The sequence below is a fragment of the Budorcas taxicolor genome, chromosome X (genome assembly GCF_023091745.1).
Source record: "Budorcas taxicolor isolate Tak-1 chromosome X, Takin1.1, whole genome shotgun sequence".
In the NCBI taxonomy this organism is placed as follows: domain Eukaryota; kingdom Metazoa; phylum Chordata; class Mammalia; order Artiodactyla; family Bovidae; genus Budorcas; species Budorcas taxicolor.
In genome coordinates this window covers 76,337,233-76,355,445 of record NC_068935.1, presented here as the reverse complement: position 1 = coordinate 76,355,445, position 18,213 = coordinate 76,337,233, and the positions used below count along the sequence as shown (strand labels likewise).

Here is an 18,213-nt window from a genome sequence, read left to right as displayed (position 1 = left end):
TCATGCCAGAGAGATGAAGGTCTCTATCTATTTTCTTAGTGTCAGAAGTTCAGATTTTGGCCTAGGGCCTGGATGAAGATGAGGATGACAGAATGACAGAGTTACCTAACTGCAACAGAGAATACATTCCTCCCCACCCGGTCCTGCCCCAACATGTAATTGAATACCTCTCCCTTTGCCACCCCTCAATAAGCTTTTGCCCTTTTCTTCCTAAATAAGGTTCTTAAGTTATTGACTTAGTTATTCAAATAAAAGTTTCAGTGTTCAAGAGACCATAGTTATGTCCTTTGGGCCTGAATACATGGTCAATTTCAATCTTTTTGAGTCCTCAGAGACGCCCACAAACTCCCTATGTGAAATGCCTAGATCTGAGTCATGTGAAGGTAATTGCATGATAAAGGCTTTTTGGATAGTAACATTGATAATCGTGATAAAGTCCTTGGTCCAAATTTGACTTAGATTCATAGATAGTCATGTCTGGAAGGTCCACAGCAGTCATCTAGTTCAGTGGTTCCTAGCCCTGGCTGACCATCAGAATCATCTAGGAATGTGTTAAAAATACAGCTTCTCTGGGGCCCAAGATAAATCTAGTGATTCAGTTTCTGAGGTGAGGCCCAGAGTCTGCACTGTATTATAAATCTCATCAAGTGATTCTGATAATAGACCAGGCTTGGGAACTGCTTGGTTGAATCTTTTGGGTTTGGGTCAGTGGCCTGCAGCAAAGTGGCCAGACATGAAAATAAGGGCAGAGACATTCTGCCTTGGTTCTTACCATGCCCTCTTTGCATACAACACCCACATGCACTCTGCCATTTCTTATCTTTCTGTGTCTCCAGAATTATGGATACTTTGATGATGGGACAAAGTCAGATCCATCTCTGAGACCTCCAAGTTCTTGAGTTTGATCTTTGAAGACAGACTGTCAGATTGCTGCATATTCTTAGCCTCTGTACCTTCATTTTTCCAGGGATAAAAGGTTGAGGTAGGAGCCACAGCACCTCTCTTTCTTCAAAGAGCAGGGCCAGCTGTAAAGTTTCAAATGTGTGTACTGCCAGAGATCTACCCAGAGCTGTGTGGGAGCTGGGAGCTCAGTTCCTGTGCTGAGGGAGGCAGAATGTCTAGTGGCAGCAGGTTACCTAAAGCTCAGACTGGGGCTAAGTGTCTGTATATCTTGGGGAATTTTGGCCTTATTCCCATCACACTATCGCTGGCGGCAGCCTTAAGTGCGAGGATAATGACATGCTTTGAAAAATGCCTCAAACGTCAATTACGCAGCATTGAGGCAAACCCTGGGAGTTGTTCCTGCATGTCCACATCTTAAGCTGTGCTTATCACTCTCACAGCACTGTGTTTCACCCTGCCTAAGTCTGCAGGGCTGCCCACAGCTTTGACCTGCTCTTCTTCAGGACTAGGCTAGGAAGCAGAACGGAAAGATGGCTAGTGGAGGGCAAGGCAGGCCTGACTTGTTTGCATTTTTATTCTTTGAAGTGAGCTCAGTGCCAAGCTAGGTAGGGGAGTATGGTAGAGAGAGCACTGACTGTCATTAGACCTGGGTTCTAGCCTCACCACTACTTGATGTGACTGGAGAGCAGGCCCTCACCCCTCTAAGTCTGTTTCCCCACCCACACAATGAAGAGGTAGTACTAGGAACCTTTCACTTTTGACTGAATGATGCTAAGTTAAGAGCCATGCTGTAGGGTCACCTAATGGGTGTTGACCATTCCCCGACCCCATGGTGCCCTATTGATCCCACATCTTCAGTTCATTCTTGGAGAAGTTGTGTGATTACCCCAGGTTCAAGATCTAACTTCCAGAGCAATTTACTTAACATGTCCCTGTCCTTCAATGGGCCTCAGCTGGGCAATATCTCAGTGCAGCCTGGCTCCATTGCATTTCAGATATTTCAGCTTCTTGAAGGCAGCCAGGTACAACAGAAAATTGATTTTCCCACTGGATATGAAAGCCTGAGGATACAGCTAATTTCGCTTTTCAGGATCCCTGGCTGTCTTTTGCCTGGTCTGCAGCATCTGTGGGGCTTTTTAGCACATTGACTGCCTTAGCCACACACCCCTCTAACTAGGTCACCTGCCGGCAGCCTGTGGTTTCTCTGACTGGAAAGGTCTTGATTCATCCTGTTGTGGGGAACTCTTCTGTTTGGCAATTTTACTCTGGGGATTTCTCCTCTGCCTAACCCTTCTCCTCCCAATGACCCTCCCTCCCTCCTCCTCCTCCTCACCCTCCACCCTAATCCTCTAGGGATAATGGGATGGTTTTTGTCTTGAAACAGGCCCACCCTTCCTCTACCACCAGTAACAAGGGCTGCCTTGGGAAACTTTAGCATCTCTCAGAGTCATGATTAATAAATTGATAATCTAAGCAAAATTCATGCACTTGTTATATAAGCAAGCAAGACAAGTCCTCTAATCATCTCCTTCCAGCCAAATTGCTTTCCTTGTGCCCTTCCTATTGAGAAATTATGGACGCCCCATTGTATGCCTCAGGGCCTAACACAAGGTCTGACTGGCACATAATAGATACTAAATAAATATTTGTTGAATGAATAATACTGAACAAATGGAGACTAAACAGACCGAAAAACCAAAGGAAATCATGCTGGCTGAGTCAGAAGACCTGAATCAGCCACTAACTCTTTTTGAAACTTTGATCATATTCCTTTCTCTCTCTGGGTCTAAGTCTCTCCCTCTATAGAATTGGATGCTGAATTCAGTGGTCCCTTAGAAATCTTCCATTTCTGTCAGTTATGACTCTGTGATCTGAACTCTAATACCAAATGCCCACCCACAAGAAGTGAAAGAAACCTCCATCTACTTATCACATAGTATTTGACTCAAGTTAGTGGAAAAAAAGAATTGAACTCTGGATTTTGAATCAATCCAAAGTCAGACAAGGCACTGCCTCCCTGACAATGGGGATTACTGATCAGGTCTCACTTCAGTGAGTGAAAGTCACAACATTGCAGGTCCCCCATTTTTGCCCTTCCTACCCTTTCTTTGATGGCCTATGGGAAGTATTTTGTACAAATGGTGTCCCCTGGGCTCTAGTGGTGGTTAGGGTGGGCAGGTTCCTGAAGATTTGGGAGTCTTCATCATGAAAGAACAAATCCTTGTCTTGACTTTGAAGGTCTCATTCGGCCGTAAAATATATACAGGTTTACCTGTCTGGAATTGAAGGAAATTAAGCAGTAAAAAGACAGAAAAGGTAGAATCTCTCTTAGTTAACTTTCTTTTCTTGTCCCTCTGTATTGGGTTTCTATAAGGCTCTGTGGGTAAAGCACTTGAGTTTTAAGGACGCTTTTTATTAAGGATAACCTTTAAGAAACTTTCCAATCCCTGACATGTATGATTCTGATTCCAAATATATAACCAGTAAAAAGGTGCTTTGTGCATATCCTTTTTAAAAAATATTTATTTATTTTTAATTGGAGGATAATCACTTTACAATATTGTGTTGGTTTCTGCCATACATCAACATGAATCAGCCATAGGTATACATATGAACCTCCCTCTTGAACCTCTCTCTCACCTCCCACCCCATCCCACCCTTCTAGGTTGTCACAGAGCACCAGTTTGTGCTTGCTGCATCATAAGCAAATTTTGTCTGGCTATCTATTTTACATTTGGTAATATATATGTTTCCATGCTACTCTCTCAATTTGTCCCACCCTCTCCTCCTCCCACTGTGTCCACAAGTCCATTCTCTATGTCTGCATCTCCACTGCTGCTAGCAAATAGGTTCATCAGTACCATCTTTCTAGATTCCATATATACATGTTAATATATGATATTTGTTTTTCTGACTTACTTGATTCTGCATAATAGGCTCCAGTTTTATCCACCACATTAGAACTGACTCAAATGCATTCCTTTTTAGGGCTGAGTAATATTCAATTGTATATATGTACCACAGCTTCTTTCCATTTATCTGTCGATGGACATCTAGATTGCTTCCATGTCCTTCCTAGCTATTGTAAATGAGCTGCAATGAGCATTGGGATACTTGGGTCTTTTTCAATTATGGTTTCCTCAGAGTATATGCCCAGTAGTAGGATTGTTGGTCATATGGTAGTTTTATTCCTAGTTTTTTAAGGCATCTCGATACTGTTCTCCATAGTAGCTATATCAATTTACATTCCTACCAACAGTGCAAGAGGGTTCCCTTTTCTCTACACTCTCTCCAGCATTTATTGTCTGTGGATTTTTTGATGATGGCCATTCTGACTGATGAGAGGTGATACCTCATTGTAGTTTTGATTTGCATTTCTCTAATAATGAGTGATGTTGAGCATCTTTTCCTGTGTTTATTAAACATCTGTATGACTTCTTTGGAAAAATGTCTATTTAGGTCTTCTGCCCACTTTTTTATTGGGTTGTTTGTTTTTCTGGTATTGAGTTACATGAGCTGCTTATATATTTTGGAGATTAATCCTTTGTCAATTGTTTCATTTGCTATTATTTTCTCTCATTATGAGGATTGTCTTCTCACCTTTTTTTTTAGTTTACTTTGTTGTACAAAACCTTTTAAATTTAATTATGCCCCACATGTTTATTTTTGTTTTTATTTCTGCTACTCTTGGAGGTGGGTCATAAAAGATCTTGGTGCAATTTATGTCAAAGAGTATTCTGCCTATGTTTTCCTCTAAGTTTTATAGTTTCTTATCTTACATTTAGGTCTTTAATCCATTTTGAGTTTATTTTTATGTATGGTGTTAGGAAGTGTTCTAATTTCATTCCTATACATATAGCTGTCCAGTGTTCCCAAACTGCTTATTGAAGAGGCTGTCTTTTCTCCATTGTATATTGTTGCCTCCTTTGTCAAAGATAAGGTGTCTGTAGGTGTGTGGGTTCATCTCTGGGCTTTCTATCTTGTTCCATTAGTCTATATTTCTGTTTTTGTGCTTGTACCATACTGTCTTGATGATGGTAGCTTTGTAGTATAGTCTGAAGTCAAGAACGTTGTGTATATTCTTTGAGTGTGATAAGTAAGGCTGGCAGTGGGGTTAGGCAGTGGGTATGTGAGTATATGGTGAGTTTCAGAGGGGAGGTAGAGGCAGCTTTCGAGGAAAGGCAAAAAAAACATTCACTGGACAAAGTATGTATATAGCCTAAAAAGTATAATCAATAAATTGAAAAGTTGAGCACTCATACCTCCCACTTTCCCTCATATTTACAGTTAGGCTTCATGATCAAACATCAGATTTAGGCAACATAATATTTGAGGTATGTTCCAGTTCTGCTGTTCATGCTATGACTTTATGAGATTATTCAGGCTTTAAATGCAGTTTACCAATGATATCTCTGAGGTTATTTTCAATGTTTTATTCCAGGCAAGGAAGAAATGACCATGTCATATGGCTAGACCTTGGTAGGCTTGGCTATGAATTGACATGGAAGGTTGTTGGTTAGTGATGAGGGGATAAGCTATGAAGCAAGGAAAACTCTGAATCCTCAGGGCCCAGTAGCTCAGAAAGGGATTATAAAGGAAAAGTGTGAATGTGTATGAGGGGGAATTTCTCATAGTGATATACCTATTTGCATTGACATATCATCTCCCTGGGGGGTCTTCCACCTGCCATGGGACAAATGTTTCATTGGAGAATGTGACAGTTTAAATGTGCCACACCGATCAAATGCTTTTGGTGTATTTAGCTTCCCTGGTGTTATAAATAGGGGGAAATGAAGCTGGATTCAAGTATGTCATGCTCTCTCAGAAGAAGAAGGGATGTACCATTATTAAAAGGCTTGGAGGAGCCCATAGTTAGCAAAAGGGTCCAAGGATGCCCTCTATATGAAGAAAGGAAAAGTCAATGCCTTTGTCTACTGTTTGAGCACAGTTTGAGCTAAATGACTAGCAGCAGATTGGTCCTGGAACCCCCTCGGATCATGGTAAAATGACCAGAATGGAATTGGTAAGCCCCCTAGGCACTCCCACCCCAACTGGACATGCATTGAGGCTGGGCCACCCAGTTTCCACTACTTTTCTAACTGCCAGTCAGCTCTCTTTCCTGAAGCATTACCACCCTGCTCTCAATGGAGTGGATTTGAGAACTAGCCTGGAGAGGGGCAAGCCTTCTCTTTTGTCCTAATGCAGGCAGTCTTATAGCTCCTACTCTAGAAAAGAAAAGCAGTGACATGCCCATAATTCAGGTACCATTTTGGATTAGGAGGCAAGAGATGAGCAACACAGAAGGGTAGGGGCCTATAGCATGTGGGACCCTCTAGATTTATCTAGTACACTGTTTTTCAAAGTGTGCATTATACCCCATTAGCGGGTCATTTAGTAATTTAGAAATTAATTAATTTAGAAATTAACTTAGTAGGTAACATTCTACATTTAAAAATAATACAATACATTAGAAAATGTTAGTTTGTTACAAAGAGTAGGAATAATTACTGTTTTGTTAAATTTGTTTAAGGTATATGTAAATATCAAATGTATATTTAAAATATAGATTATATATATGTTTTGCATCATGACACAAATGTGGCATATACATATATAGGTATGTGTAATACATATATATTTTGTACATATAAATACACATAGATATACAAATATACACAGGTCTTCTTTCACTGATGCTCATATAATTTCAATTGTCCTCAGTCTACTCTCCTCTAGACACATTCTAGTTGCTCTTTGTGTGTGGGGCCCTGGAACCCCAGCATCCCTCCAGGTGGTAGTCTGCTCAGAGCAGAAGAAAGAACAACTATCTCCTCCTTTGTTCTGATCAGTACATTTTGGACAGCTCAGCTCAAGATTTCCAATAAGATGGAACATCACGACTTTGATACCTGTTAAACTTGTCATTGTCTAAAACTCCTAACTATCTCTCATAGGTCTCTATTAAGCCATAGCTCCTTCATTCTATAACTGTGCAGGTTTCTTTTTATTCCAAGTAGATTAACCGTCATTTATCTTTGTTGCAGTATACCTTTCACTTTGACTCACCTTTTTGTGAATCCACTTACATATCTCATCCTTGACCATCCTCATGCATATGTAAATTTGATTTCATTGGCCCAGAGAGACCTACATCTAAACCCCACGTAGCTCTTGTTCAGCAGGTCATGTTTATTTTTTTATAGGCCACTTGTTTTACTGTTCATCTGTCCTTTCACTGTCTGGCTTCCATTATGCCCCAACTCCAGCCAACTTGATGTCCTCACTGTTTTCATCCCTGTACCCCAGACATACTTCTGCCTCTGGGCTTTTGACTACACTAAACACTAATCTTATGATACTCTTCTTGCTCTAATTCATCTTTCATGATATAGCTTAATTCACTATATATTCCATGGTGCTTTATTCAACAGGTATAAATCATATCAATCTATTCTCTGAATTTCTAAATTTCTATTTCTTTTCCTATTACATCACACTTAACATTAAAATTCATAAGAATATATATGTATGTATGCATCTGTGTGTATATATAAAAATTAATATCTTGTTGCCTGCATTGGAGTTGTATTACTAAGTCATACATGAGCACTCAAAAGCTAGACTGCCTAGATTCAAATCTAGTTCTACAATTGACTAATTGTGTGTCATTGTGCAGATTACTTTATCTCTCTATATGTCTCAGTTTCCTCAAAATCAGGATAATAATTATAAGTTTTACATAGGGTTGCTTGGTTTAAGTGAATTGATATACATATGAAGTACTTTGAATAGTGCCTTGCACATATAATGATAGGTAATAAACATTATCTATCATTTTGATTATGTACTATATATTTCATATATTATATCTCATTTAATCTGGGAGGTGGTTAGAGCAAAGATTGTTATCTCCATTTTACAGATGAGTAACTAAAGCTTGAGAGGTTAAGTGACTTGAAAGGTCACACAACAAGTGAGCTATCTTAGTGTTATTGAGGGGTTAATTATAAAGTAAAATAGAAAATGCTAAGGGCCATGAGAGAGAGGAGCAAAGGGCCTCTGGGAATTTAGAAGTTCTTCTGGCTGGGAGAATAGGGAAGAATTGTGATGATGAGGAGGAAGCAATGAAAAAGGAATGGGTAGTACTAACCTTGATAAGAGTAAGGCCATTCCAGGCAGAGTGGACCCAGGTAAGGTGAGGGGTGGTGAAGGAGGTGGAGTGTTGCTCCTCCTACATTCTACTGCTGGTATAGAGGACCTGAGTCAAGGGAGAATGAACCTGAAGAGGAGGTACCAGGGCATGAAAGCCATGTGAGGAGCAGGCAGGAGTAGTTCTATGGCACAGGTAGGAGTATACTGTGTGCTGTAGGAGTGTACTATGTGAAAGAGGGACAAGAACAGCCTGCAGTGGCAAGCCAAGGCTTTGGATCTGTATTCCAAAATGAAGTGAATTCACTCAGTTGTGTCCGACTCTTTACAACCCCATGGACTGTAGCATACCAGTCCATGGAATTTTTCAGGAAAGAGTACTGAAGTGGGTTCCCCTTTCCTTCACCAAGGGATCTTCCTGACCCAGGGATCGAACCTGGGTCTCCTGCATTGCAGGCAGACGCTTTACCATCTGAGCCATCAGGGAAAATATATACTCACAAAATCCATGAATATCTGGCTATTGCACTGGGCTTTTACAATCCTTGATTGATTAGCCCTGGCAACTTTATCAGATGAGCCAACTGGCCTCTTGTGAAAGGTATGCAGTGACTGCTCAGTTCTGTGTTAAGCTGTAAGGGACTGAGGAGAAAGCAAGCAAGATCTCTTTCCCAGGAAGCTTCCAGTCTAAGTAATTGACTTACTTCTGAGTTGTGATTGTTACATGGTGAAATTGTTATTGAATGGATTGTGTTCTGTAGTTGTAGTTCATGAGTAGGGCTACAGGGGAGAGGCAGGAAATGGATGAAGAAACTGCCAGGAGTCTAGTAGTGCCCTACTGGCTGGGAAAGGAAGTACAGAGAAGAGAAGTTATGAGTTGAATTGGAGGTGGAAGAAGACACTTTACTCCTTTCCCAACTGGGCAGCAAGCCATTCTTAGCATCCACTGTGTGGGCTGAGAGTCTTGGCCACATTTGAGCTTGGAAAACAGTGACTTGAAATAGGAGTTACTACATACACTTACTTCTACCTCAGTTCCCTGGGCCTTCATCTTCCCAGTGAGGAGATAATAAGAATGAAGAAGAAAATGCAGTTGAAGTGGTTTAAGCTCTTTAGGATGCTACTGTAGATACACTTGTGCTGTCATGAGATGGAAATGTAGATATCAAATTAAGATCATTAATCACTACTACTACTATTGCTGCAAATACTGTTAATAAATATGTATGTGATGCTATCAAAGGAGCCTGCACTTAGTCACTGCCTCTACCTAGTGGGCTCACAATTAAGAATAGTTTCGATTCCTTTCAATTTGAGCTCTAGATAGGCAGGTCCCTGAGACCAACCTTTCCCCATAGGCTGGGTTAGCAGTGCTATTTTGCATCCCCTACAGGTCAAGCCTTGAGTACACAGCAGCAGCAAAGCATCTCCCACTACCTTCTCCTGCCTGGTAAATTCCTAGAATGTTGAAGAAGTTGGAAGAACACTTAGAGGCCATGAAATCCAACTCCTTTGTTTTACTGGTGGAGATATAAGGGCACAGAAAGAGACAGGAACTTGACCAAGGTCACACAGTAAAGCAGTGGCAGAAACAAGTCCTCAACCTAGGTCTCCTGGCTCATATAGGCCAGTGTGTGCTTTATACGGCATCCATCTCTTGCTACTTCTTCCCTCTCTGTCTCTACCAACTCCAAGTCACTTGACCTGTTATCTAAGCTGGCATCATACTGAGACTATGGACTTCTTCCAGAGCAATGGTTCTCAATCCAAGTTGCCTATCAAAATCCCTTGTGCTTAGTTGCTCAGTTGTGTCCGACTCTTTGTGACCCCATGGACTGTAGTCTGCCAGGCTCCTCTGTCCATGGGATTCTCCAGGCAAGAATACTGGAGTGGGTGGCCATTTCCTCCTCCAGGGAATCTTCCCAACCCAGGAATTGAACCCAGGTCTCCTGCACTGCAGGCAGATTCTTTACTATCTGAGTCACCAGGGAAACCCTTGGGGATCTTCCAAAAAATGCTGATGGGCTTGCCCTATCCCAGGCCAACTGAATCAATATCTCTGAGTGGGGGTGGAGGGGCAACATTTTTAAAAGTTCTCTAGGTGATTCTAATGTGCAGTCAAGATTTGAAAAAAAAAAAAAACACAACTTGCTCTACAGAAAGCAAACCTTATATCTGTGAGGCTTGAAGGACAGACTCCCAACAAATCAGGCTTCCCAGCCTCTGCTCCATTGACTCTGGGTCACCCTGCACCTCAATAAGACCCTGAACCCTGAAATATAGAGAGCCTAGGATTCTAAAAGTCTGAGATTCAGAATCACTGATACTGTCCTAAGCCCCACTGACCCCCTTGTCATTACCTTTCCCCTCATGCTAGATCAGAAGTCTTTTACTTCCAGCTTTCTTACTCTTTCTTTACCTATCACGAATGCTTATGAAGAGACTGCCTACCTCCAATGAGAAGCCCACAAACAGTTTGGGCCAGTTTCTGACTTTTCTTGGAACCCTCTCATATAATGAACATTTCTTCTCTGGCTCCCTCCAAAGGACTCATGCTATCTAGAACATCCTTCAGCTTCTACCTCATCTACTTGCAGTTCTCACACAGAGCCTACCTCCTATGCACCAGAACTTTAGGGAGAGTTAGCACAGAGGACGGAGAAGAGAGACACTGGGCACTGGGAATTCTGATGTCTGTTCATCTCTGCTTGCTCTCTTGCTGGCTCTGGGCCCATGGTTGTGTGTAAGCTTAACCTACCCAGGAATGAGGGATAGAGATATATATATGTTTTCCCACATCACCAAGTAGTCTTTTCTTTCTTCAGAAAAGTAAAATTTATTGAACTATTCTACTAGTAAAATGAAACATTAGTGATACTGAATAAAAAGAACATCCTCTTCAACATACTCTATATACCTATCTTTAAATAATCAGGCTGGAAGGGAATATCAATAATTGTTTGGCAACATAGACACTTTGCTATGCTGTAGTCTTTGACTACAACAAAAGACTTGGTCAGATTTCTGCTTCTTCCTCTACCTCCTACCACCAATGACTCAGTGCCCAAGAATGTGCTTGTTAAATCTCCTGGGCTGGTATTCTGTGGGCTTTTAAAATGTAAAATCAAAGCTAGCACAATAAAGAAATCCCTTTGGACTAGTGTTGTAGTGAAAGTGAAGTTGCTCAGTCGTGTCCAACTCTTTGGGACCCCATGGACTGTAGCATACCAGGCTTCTCCATCCATGGGATTTTCCAGGCAAGAGTACTGGAGTGGATTGCCATTTCCTTCTCCAGGGGATCTTCCCAACCCAGAGATTGAACCCAGGTCTCTCGCATTGTAGGCAGACGCATTTACCGTCTGAGTCACCAGGGAAGTTGCATTGTTGTAGGGGAATAGTTTATTCTGTTCATGCCAGTAAGTGGTGGGTAGACTAGGGTGCCTGGAAAGCCCAGCTAAGCTCTAATCCCTGTCTCACCAAAGTCCTGCCTGGATCCCCTCAAGCCAGTTCCAAACCTCCACTTTGGTCTCTACCTATAACTGAGCTCTGACTCTGATCTTAATCCAGGACGTTTCCTGCCTCCTATCAAGTCTAGAAGCTGAAAGGTAGTCTAGGAAAGAGACACTGAGGCAGTAGCTACCCCAGTGGCTGGAGCTGAGTTGAAGGCATGGCAGTTACCAGAAAGAAAATGCAGATTAGTGGTGGCCTCCAGTGGTTCTGAAAGAGGGAAAAGTCACTGAGGGACAAAATTTGGGTCCCCACCCACCAAGGTTTTGGTCCATTATAAGTTTAGGGTCTCTGCTACTTAGAATTGTGTGACTGTATGCAAGTGGCTTACATGTATCCTCAGTTTTCTCATCCACTAAGCGGATATACTAATTGTCTGTTAGTACAGATGTATAGACTAATAGAGGTTAGGTTTATTGGGTGGGGGTGGGGGGCGGTCAGCAAAATGTTGGCTTGATCCCTGTAATAACACCCACTGTTGGAAGAAGACAGTTGTTTGTGGCATTCTCTCCAACTTTCACCCCACCTCCCTGGCCATTCTTTGTTCGCTTTGTGTTCTCCAGGCCCAGGTGATTAAGAAGCTAGAGAAAGAAAGTACAAGAGTGTGCTTGGCTTCCCTGGTAGCTCAGACGGGAAAGTGTCTGCCTACAATGCGGGAGACCTGGGTTCGATCCCTGGGTTGGGAAGATCCCCTGGAGAAGGAAATGGCAACCCACTCCAGTACTCTTGCCTGGAAAATCCCATGGACCGAGGAGCCTGGTACGCTACAGTCCATGGGGTTGCAAAGAGTTGGACACGACTGAGCGACTTCACTTTCACTTCACTGGAACAAGAAACAGTCTATACATTCAGGGTACTTGGAAGGGCTGCTAGCACTGAATGGCTTTGATCGACAACTAGCATGGGCATGACAGAGGGCAGGTCCATGGAAGAAAAGAACCCATAGCTCAAGGTGGTCTGACTTCATTGTTCCAGGGAGAGGCTCTCTGGTCCCTGGTCCTCTTCTGTTCTTTCTCTCTAGAGACTCAAGTTTCCAGTTGCCCTATGGATATGGGGAAATCATATGTATCTGGGCAAAGAAGGGGTATATTCTACTGAAGATAAAGATAGAGTTCTTTGGTACTCGAGAGAATGTACCTTGATGACCTCTGACAACAAGGAGCTTAAGTGATTGCTGTGCTCTGAAACCCACCCCAGCATTTGTGCTAAGGTGCCCACTACATGGCACAGATACTAAGGTAGACCCATTCATGAGAAACACAGAACTCCTCTGCCTACTGACATCAGTCACATAAATCCCTGATGGCTTTTTCAAACCTTCCTTAGAGTGTAGAGCAGACTGGGACACCTCTACCCAAACTTCTCTACCTTTCTCTTTTGTTCAGGGTCAGACTTAGATTACATTCTCATGGCTCTCTTAACTTTCCCAGTCCCCCTTCTCCATGCTCTCATGCTGCTGCTGCTGCTAAGTCACATTAGTCGTGTCCGACTCTGTGCGACCCCATAGACGGATGCCCACCAGAGTCCCCCGTCCCTGGGATTCTCCAGGCAAGAACACTGGAGTGGGTTGCCATTTCCTTCTCCAATGCATGAAAGTGAAAAGTGAAAGGCCATGCTCTCATTTCCCTTAGTAAATCCTTGAACATTTAATCCTATTTTATTGTCTGATCCTTGGAACTCCAGAATAATACAGGTTCTGGGCAATGTGAAATCAAATGATTTGACCTGGAGTTTGGATCTTTAGCCAGGGTCCTTTGTGGTTGGAAGACAAGGGACACCCTTAGAAAATAGTCAGCACTTTTCTAAACTTTGAGGAAGAATCCCTAGAGTTTAGAGAAACTTTGTGTTGTCTTGCTTCACTCCAAATCAGTATCTTATATGAATAGCATATGTTTTTAACAGGTTTCCTAACTCAGTATCTTATATGACTTCTTATGGAGGAACATCTTTTTTATTGAGGCATAATTGATAAAACATTATAGTAGTACTATAATGATGTACAGGTGTACTAATGATTCAATATTTATATATATTACAAAATGATCACCACAATAAGTCCAGTTAACATCCATCACCAAATGTTACAAAATTTTTATTATTATGAGAAATTTCAAATTCCACTCTCCTACTTTTAAGTACGTAATATAGTATTCTTATTGCAATATAATTGCTTTACAATTACAATAAACTGTGGAAAATTCTTGAAGAGATGGGAATACCAGACCACCTGACCTGCCTCCTGAGAAATCTGTATGCAGGTCAGGAAGCAACAGTTAGAACTGGACATGGAACAACAGACTGGTTCCAAATAGGAAAAGGAGTATGTCAAGGCTGTATATTGTCACCCTGCTTATTTAACTTCTATGCAGAGTACATCATGAGAAACACTGGGCTGGAGGAAGCACAAGCTGGAATCAAGATTGCCGGGAGAAATATCAATAACCTCAGATATGCAGATGGCACCACCCTTATGTCAGAAAGTGAAGAGGAACTAAAAAGCCTCTTGATGAAAGTGAAAGAGGAAAGTGCAAAAGTTGGCTTAAAGCTCAACATTCAGAAAACTAAGATCATGGCCTCTGGTCCCATCACTTTATGGGAAATAGATGGGGAAACAGTGGCTGACTTTATTTTTCTGGGCTCCAAAATCACTGTAGATGGTGATTGCAGTCATGAAATTAAAAGACGCTTACTCCTTGGAAGGAAAGTTCTGACCAACCTAGACAGCATATTCAAAAGCAGAGACATTACTTTGCCAACAAAGGTCCATCTAGTTAAGGCTGTGGTTTTTCCAGTGATCATGTATGGATGTGAGAGTTGGACTATAAAGAAAGCTGACTGTCGTAGAGCTGATGCTTTTGAACTGTGGTGTTGGAGAAGACTCTTGAGAGTCCCTTGGACTGCAAAGAAATCCAACCAGTCCATCCTAAAGGAGATCAGTCCTGGATGTTCATTGAAAGGAGTGATGTTGAAGCTGAGGCTCCAATACTTTGGCCACCTGATGCGAAGAGCTGACTCATTTGAAAAGACTCTGATGCTGGGAAAGATTGAGGACAGGAGGAGAAGGGAACAACAGAGGATGAGATGGTTGGATGGCATCACTGACTCAATGGATATGGGTTTGGGTGGACTCCAGGAGTTGATGATGGACAGGGAGGCCTGGCGTGCTGCAGTTCATGGGGTCTCAAAGAGTCGGACACGACTGAGTGACTGAACTGAACTGAATTGCTTTACAATGTTGTGTTAGTTTGCAATACAGTATTATTAACTATTGTCACCATGCTGTTCATTACATCCCCAAGATTTATTCATTTTTAATTGGAAATGTATACCTTTTGACCCTCTTCCTCCACCTCAACCCCCTGCCTCAGGTAACCACCCATCTGTTCTCTATATCCACAAGCTCTGGGGTTTTTTGTTTGGTTGGCTTTTTGTTTTATTTTTAGACTCTGTATACAAGTGAGATCATATAATATTTATCTTTTCCCCTCTGACTTATAGTATTTATCTTTTCCCCTCTGACTTACTTTACTTAGTATAATGCCGTCAAGGTCCATCCATCTTGTCACAAATGGCAAGATTTCATAGGAAGCTCTTTCTTTAGTCTAGCTATTGTATTGCCTAAGAAACATTCATTCCATCTTGATCTCCTTTTTGGATTGGGAGTCAGGGAAGTCTATCTCCAAATTTGCCACTAACAAACCATGTCACCTTGAACAAATCCTTACTCTCTCTATGACCTTCCCTTCCTGGGCCTCAGCTCTTATTTTTTGTGACTACCACTTTTTCTCTCTTTTGTCAGTCTTTTCTTATCTAAATCATGGTGTTCAAGTTCTTCTAAAGGACAGCAATGTGTTGGTAAATGAGTGTGTGCAGTGTATGTGTGAGAAGGGTGGGGTAGGGTGGGAAGAGACATCCCCTCCATGCAGCTTGTTTCCAGCTTTGCTTGGCGGTTCCCTCACACACAGTGCTAGGCAACACACATGGTGACCTACTTTTTGCAAGAAGGCTCTTTTTGTAGTTACAATCTTCTTTACCTTGTTCCTTGGCCTGGGTTGGATCTACCACTAAATGACATACAGATATATGGAACAGAGGGTCTGCAGCTCTGGTATCATTACCAAATTAAAGAAATTACAAAGTTGAAAAACATTCTAGCTCTTAGCTTTATGTTGCCAGAAACCACCCCAGAGATTCAAAACTTAATCACTTCCAATTCCTCCTAGGAGAGATTCAGCCTTAATCCCATCTCCAGCCCCATATGGAGAGGCCGGGTGCTTTGCTCCAAGCTCCTGATTTCTCTAAATCTAAGCCTGTGCCCTGCAGTGGCCTTCACTCTCCACTACCCTCAGTGGAGTGTGTCTTCATGAGCCCTTCAGCCTAGGCCATGCCAGCTGCTTTCATAGCTGCTGTTCCCCCTGGACTCCCTCTTTCTGTCTCTTCTTCTCCCTAACGGTGGAAACCCCACCTCTGTTAACCCAGTATCTTTGAATACTGGGGAGTCTGGAGCTGCCCCTCTGAGTTTGGGTGGAGCCCCTTACAGGCATCCAGAGAACAACTGGGAATCAAGGTTGTTTGTGTTTTCTGGTTCCATGGCTACTTTGAGGCTTGAGGTTCTCTTCATTTAAAGTGGCACTTGTACTGAGGTACAAGTTTCCTGGGGAGACTTCTGACTGCTAGTGTTTCACCCAGAGTTTTTGATTCCAGTTTAGTGTTCTTGTCTGAGCATGTCACAACTTTGCTGTTAAACCTGCTGCATATCCATGGAGAAAGGTCTTCTCCAGAAAGGAGGGGGAAGGTTTTATAGGACTGATCAGGGGACAGAGAAGTAGCTGTGCTTAGGACTAGGGGAGCAGGAATTCATTAGGGATTCAAGACACCTGTAAAGAAACTAAAAGAAAATCCCATCAAAATAAAAGCCCTTCAGAAATACCACCCACAGGCTCAACACAGGGATCTGTCTTGGGACTCCCAAAACATTTGGGCCACCAGTGTCTGCTTCTGTCTTGTGAGACCATGTGCAGGTCCCTTCTCCTCTTCATGGCTCAGTTTCCCTATCTATCAAATGAAGAGACTAGGCTCCATCATCTTTTAGGACAGATAGTGAGACAGTAGCTAGCCTGAGAAAGATGAGATCTATATAACTCCGAGATTATTCAGAACCCCTCAGGGACTACAGCAGAGGGACAGTATGGATGAGGAAAAAGTAAATGAGAAAAGATTGAGTGGAGTTTCCAGTATCCTGACAAGAACCCCCATCACACTAATGCAGGCCTGCTTTTATATGATTTATACAATGTGCTTCAGTGTAAAATTGCAATTGGAAACTAAAAGAGATTCCATGGATTTAAAAAGATTTTTAACTTTATAACTTTTAGCTTGGAGTCTGGAAACCTAAGCAATTAGCTTTTGTAGCTTTTGTAGTAGTGACAGAAATAGAGAATAAAAATGGATATTGAGTGAGCCCAGCAGCATCTGCTACAATAAACTTTTTTGCTCTGTATCTGCTACTACTACTACTAAGTCGCTTCAGTCATGTCCGACTCTGTGCTCTGTATCTAATTACTTTTTAATAGGATATGAAGCTATAATTGATGTACAATAAACTGTATATGTTTAAAGTTTATAATTTGGTAAATTTTGGCCAATAAATGTACCCATGAATTCATTGCAATAGTCTAGATAATGAACATATCACTCCCAAAAGTTTCTTCATGCCCTTGTGCAGTACATCTTTCCTTCCATCACCATCCCCAGGCAACCACTGATCTGTCTTCTGTCACTGTAGATTAGTTGGCAGTTTTTAGAATTTTGTATAAATGGACGCATACAGTATGTGCTCTTTTGTCTTAGAAACTCTTTCACTAAGTGTAATTATTTTGAGATTCAAAATAATGTGTATATCAACATTTTGTTTCTTTTTATTGCTAAGTAGCATTCTACTGTATGGGTATAACACTTATCACTTGTTGACATATGTTTAAGTTATTTCTAGTTTCAGACTATTACAAATAAAGCTGTTATGAATATGTATGTATAAGTCATTTACAAGTACATTTTAACTGATGACTTCCATGTTCAAAATGTGTTTAGCAGAAACTGACTTGGCAAATGTTGCATTTGTGTTTTTCTTTTGTCCTCAATGCTATTTTTGGCAGTTAATGTTGTTGTTGCTATTTTACATCCTTTTGATGTTATTATACATTGTTGACCCTACAGTAGCACTTCCCCGAGTATGAGGAATGGGTTTCTGAAAACCCATCCATGTAGGAAGAATTTTAATTAAAAAATTAAAACTTTTCATACAGGAAGTTGTCTGGGGTGGGCTGGGAATGAGAGCCGAAACTTTTGTAAATATTATGTGTTTACTAAAGCAAACTAATAATAATACCAAAAAAGGACAGAATTAATTTCTTTTTAAAGGCACTGGCCTAGACAAAGGCTAGGATCTTCAGTTAGGAGAGACTAGAAGTCCATAAGTGGGAGAGGGGACACAATCCTAAAATAATCAGTTTCAGACCTATTGCTCTGTTACTGAGCCAGAGAATATGGCAACATAGAGGAACCTGGCCTTCAGGGTTGGGCTGGCCCATGGCCAGCAAACAGCTGTTGTTTCAGGAAAGGGGTTCCGAGAGAGATCACATGGTGTGCATCTGT

At 41.7% G+C, this 18,213-nt stretch overlaps 1 protein-coding gene and 1 non-coding gene across 2 annotated transcripts in view; one reads left to right on the top strand and one right to left on the bottom strand.

Annotated features, from left to right (window-relative positions):
- The window catches only part of SLC16A2 (solute carrier family 16 member 2), a 133,854-nt gene that overhangs the window by 31,292 nt on the left and 84,349 nt on the right, over window positions 1–18,213 (top strand). The gene's annotated exons all lie outside the window — the stretch shown is intronic.
- On the bottom strand, window positions 8,467–8,539 carry TRNAC-GCA (transfer RNA cysteine (anticodon GCA)). The gene has a single exon. It is a non-coding gene; the product is annotated as a tRNA-Cys (tRNA).